Source organism: Babylonia areolata, chromosome 23, assembly GCF_041734735.1.
Source record: "Babylonia areolata isolate BAREFJ2019XMU chromosome 23, ASM4173473v1, whole genome shotgun sequence".
NCBI classification, from domain to species: domain Eukaryota; kingdom Metazoa; phylum Mollusca; class Gastropoda; order Neogastropoda; family Buccinidae; genus Babylonia; species Babylonia areolata.
In genome coordinates, this window is record NC_134898.1 from 27069383 (window position 1) to 27074382 (window position 5000).

Genomic DNA, 5000 nt, shown 5'->3' on the forward strand with positions numbered 1-5000 from the left:
CTGACATGGATAACAGGATCTTTTAAAGTGCGTATTTGATCTTTCGCGTGCGTATACACACGATGGGGGTCAGGCACTATAGCAGATCTGCACATATGTTGACCTTAAAGACAGGAAAAATCTCCACCCTGTACCCACCAGGCGCCGTTACCGAGATTCGAACCCGGGACCCTCAGATTGAAAGTCCAACGCTTTAACCACTCGGCTATTGCGCCCGTCGAGCCCATTTGAGCCCTTAGTACATTGAGCTGTGGGTAGGAGCCGGTTGCGGCCACAGAGATATATGTTCACATCTATCTATGGTCGCGGCACGAATTATCCCCCACCTTTGATGGGGTTTGAACTCGCGTTCTTCCTGTCGTCAGACCACGACGCTAACCTCTTCGCTACGGCGGCTGGTGATGCTGCTGTAGTTATTTATAGCCAGGTGCTCTGCGTGTGGATTCTGCAGTTCTTTGGGTATCTTTTCAACCCGCCTCTTTCTCTCTGTTAGTCTGCCCTTTTGTGTTTGTTTCCTTTTGTGCCTGAATCTTAGTCCCCATGGTAGATGCCTGTGCGTACGTGCGTGCCTCTCTCTGTCTCTGTCTGTCTGTCTGTCTGTCTGTCTGTCTGTCTCTGTGTGTGTTTATGGAGGAAGGTGGGAGAATGGTTAAGGCGCTTATCTGCCAATACAGAGTCCGTGAGGGCCTGGGTTCGAATCCTGCTCCCGCCCTTTCTCCCAGGTTTGTTTGGAAAATTGAACTGAGCCTGATAATAATAGTCATTTGGATGAGACTATAAACCGAGGTCCCGTGCGCAGCACGCACTTGGCGCACTGAAAAAGAACCCTCGACACGAGAGTGTTGTCCGCTGGCAAATTTATGTAGAAGAAATCCACTCTGGGTACAAGAATATACTTGCATGCACTCAAGGCCTGGCTAAGCGCGTTGGGTTATGTTGCTGGTCAGGTATCTGCCTAGCAGATGTGGTGTAGCGTATATGGATTTGTCCAAACGCAGTGACGCCTTGAGAAACTGAAGCTGAAACTCCCTTTGTGTGTGTGTGTGTGTGTGTGTGTGTGTGTGTGTGTGTGTGTGTGTGTGTGTGTGTGTGTGTGTGTTTGCATTCATGATCAGCTTTTGGTTTGTGTAGTCTGTGCAGAGCAGGAAGTGAAGTAAGTATGAAAATGGGAAAGTTTATCAAAAGAGAAATGTTAGAGAATGTTATTAAAAAAAAAAGTCTTAATCCTTTGTGTCCCAAAGTAATCAATGAATTAAACGTTTCTTGATACCTAATTGTTGCTGATGCTTTGAAGAACGATTAAAAGACTTGCGGGTTTTTTTTTTTATCGGAAACTCTCCACATCATCACTCGTTATTATCAGTTATTCTGTGCTTTTGTTGGTTCAGTATGGGTCACATCCACCCAGAATGTCCAGTGTGAAATAACGATGCTGTCTTGCGAATACCCTTTTGCCCTCCTCTTAGTCTGCTCTGGGCAGTACTGAAATGAGCAGTATGTCACCTTCCCTTCTGAAGTCCCTGTCTTTCTGCACTCTTCTGTCTACATCTCTTTTGTCGTGTTTTGACTGATTGATTAAAAAAAGCATAAAATCCCAACTTCTTCTCCCGTCTGAGACGGTTATATTTCCACGAAATGTAAGGGTACATACATAAACAAAACAACTCACTCAAATGTAAAGTGAACGTCATGAAGAGATTTAGCGGTAGCTACCAATGAATCTCAAGGATGATTTGGCAATGACAATAATAATGAAAATCACCATCACAATCATAATAATCACAATAATCATAATCGTAATGATCGTAATGATAACAGTCATATTCATAATATTGATAATACTAAAGACATTACACATAGCAAAAAAGCCTGAGAATAAGGGGAAACCGCGTTTTGTCGTGGTTGTTAATTAATCAGCGCTTCGCAGATCACAACCAGTCATCCCTTGCTGAGAAAGGTCAGCCCTGAGTGTTAACTGCCGGGAAGAAGGTTTCTTGGTGCATTCCTATAACAGACGGCGACAGGTTGGTGCTGAGGGGTTAATTGATATCGCCAGCAGCCCACCGTGTTGCCAGTGACAGGCAGTATCGATCAGTCACTCCGGTGATGATTGGCACTATCGATCAATCACGGGGGGCGTTTCGTCTGCCCACCCGCGTCACTGTCAACTTGAGACGTGTCTGTGTCGGCCCATCTTTGCGCAAACCGTGGCGCACGTGCGCTGGGGTTACAAGGAAGGGCGGAGCAAGGGTGGTTGTTTGTATTTGTGTCTGTTGGCCTTTCTGCATTTTTTTGCATCTTCTTTGGATCCTCGGGCCTTTGTTGTGCGTGGTTGTGTCTGTTCGCTGTCTGTCTGCTCTCTCACTGGCTTAGAAGGTGGGGAAGGGGGGTGCTTTAACAACAACAACAACAACAACAAAAAGCTCACGGAAACAAATTTTCATCAGATACGACAGACCATGTGTTGTGTTAAATACTTCAAAACCAAAGAAAGAGAAAAAAACCCTGCTGTTGTGATTGAGTGTGTGTATGTGCGTGCGTTTGTGTGTATGCGTGCGTGCGTGAGTGCGTACATACGTGTGTGTATGTGTATATATATATATGTGTGTGTGTGTGTGTGTGTGTGTGTGTGTGTGTGTGTGTGAGGGAGAGAGAGAGTGTTGTGTGCGTGTTTGTTTGTGTTCTTTTGAGATGACACTTCCCTCTTTTCAGAGTTGCAATTCAGACACGACAGACGGGTCATGTGTCATGTTACGAGGGATGTTTATTAAAGACTTCACCAGACTCTTTTCCCATGGACTGAGAGGAACGGAACTTGGCACAGTTAGTAGTCTTTCTTTTCACACGTACCACCAAGGGTGACACACCTCTCCCATCACTATGAAGCTATGAAGACTTTGCCTGTAGAAGTCAGCAGGTTGCGCCAAAAGCCACGACTTGACCACAGAAAAAAAGCGTTTCACCGTCTGGGAAGTGCTTGCCCTTCAAAAAATGACATCACGGTTGTAATGAGGTGGAAGTCAGATGGTGCGAGGTCGTGAGAGTACGGGGGGTGAGGAAAGATTTCATAGCTGCAGGACCGTGCTTCCATCTGGTGCAACGTACGAGTTATGAACTGGGGCGTTGTCTTGCAGGAGGCGGACAGCTTTGGTCAGCATGCCACGCCTCTCGGTTTTGATGGCCCCCCGCAGTTTCTACAGCAATGAAGCGTAGTATATCCCGGTAATTGTAGTACCCATTGCCAGGAAATCCATTATCACTACTCCGTGCTGGTCCCAAAAGACTTTGAGCATGAACCTGCTCGCCGAGGGTTGACACGTACCTTCTTCATAGGTAGTGAGTCAATGAGTCAAAATGCTTCCATTGCTTGGACAGGGCTTTAGTCTCTGGATCATAGTGACGGACTCATGTTTCGTCCTTCGTGATAAGTCTATCGAAGAAGTCCTCCTGGTTTTCTTGACACATGGCCGAAAGATCCTGGGAGCACTTGACTCGTTCCTGCTTTTGGAAAGGTGTGAGCAACCGGGGAACCCATCGTGCAGACAACTTCCGCATGTACAAATTGTCATAGATTTTTTTTTTCCACAGACCCCACTCTGATGTTGATATCTTGGGCGAGTTGGTGAACGGTTATGCGGCGATCTCACAGAATGGCGGCCTCCAGTTGCCAGATGGTGTCTTCATCAATGACGGACTGTGGTCGCCCGGGAATGGAGCCGTTTCAATCGACGCGACGTGCGGCCACACTTGAACTAACGGTGCCAGTGCTTGACTACGCCTCTTAAGTACATAAAATTGATGATCGCTCTGCATTCAACTGGCTCCATTATCACATCTTTCTCCACCATAGCACCAGTAAAAGAGAAACTGTTACGAGTTCAGATATGCAAATTACCACGTGAACTAGATACAAAAAACGTATTAGTATACATGTGCAATTTCAGCCTCCTACAATAACCAGAAGTAAGTCAGGGGAAATCTTGGATGAACATCCCTTGTACATACTTCAGAAACAAAGAGAAAATAGAAGTCTGGTGTTATGAGAGTCAAATCGACGTGTGTGTGTGTGTGTGTGTGTGTGTGTGTGTGTGTGTGTGTGTGTGTGTGTGTGATTGCATGTACACTTGATGCGTTTTTGTATTAGTTTGCATGCACAATTAAGTACATTACGATTGCGTGTCTCAGCCCAGTCCAGTCGAGCACAGAAGCCATATCTTGTCACATGAACTGGTGTCTCTTGGCACCGTTTAAGGCTAGATGAGTGATATAGGGCTGTGCGGGGCCTGTAGTTCGGTTAGCACGTGCATTGTGACAGTCCGCTCTGTGATGTCCGCATCCTCTCAGGTTGTGTACCCACCCGTGTCTGTCTACCCAGAGTGTGTAGCCGTGTCTGTCCTCTCAGGGTGTGTACCCGTGTCTGTCCTCTTAGAGTGTGTACCCGTGTCTCTCCTCTTAGAGTGTGTACCCGTGTCTGTCCTCTCAGGGTGTGTACCTGTGTCTGTCCTCTCAGGGTGTGTACCCGTGTCTGTCCAGTCAGTGTGTGTACCCGTGTCTGTCCTCTTAGAGTGTGTACCCGTGTCTCTTCTCTTAGAGTGTATACCCGTGTCTGTCCCTTCAAGGTGTGTGTGTACCCGTGTCTGTCCTCTTAGGGTGTGTACCCGTGTCTGCCCTCTTAGAGTGTGTACCCGTGTCTGTCCTCTTAGAGTGTGTACTCGTGTCTGTCCCTTCATGGTGTGCACCCGTGTCTGTCCTCTCAGGGAGTGCACCCGTGTCTGTCCTCTCAGGGTGTGTACCCGTGTCTGTCCTCTCAGGGAGTGCACCCGTGTCTGTCCTCTCAGGGTGTGTACTCGTGTCTGTCCAGTCAGTGTGTGTACCCGTGTCTGTCCAGTCAGTGTGTGTACCCGTGTCTGTCCCTTCAGGGTATGTAACCGTGTCTGTCCAGTCAGTGTGTATGCCCTTGTCTGTCCCTTCATGGTGTGTACCCGTGTCTGTCCCTTCAG

The 5000-nt window shown here is 47.4% G+C and overlaps 1 protein-coding gene across 3 annotated transcripts in view; it reads left to right on the forward strand.

Annotated features, from left to right (window-relative positions):
* LOC143297950 (popeye domain-containing protein 3-like) overlaps positions 1-5000 on the forward strand; it is a 41192-nt gene that overhangs the window by 5560 nt on the left and 30632 nt on the right. The gene's annotated exons all lie outside the window — the stretch shown is intronic.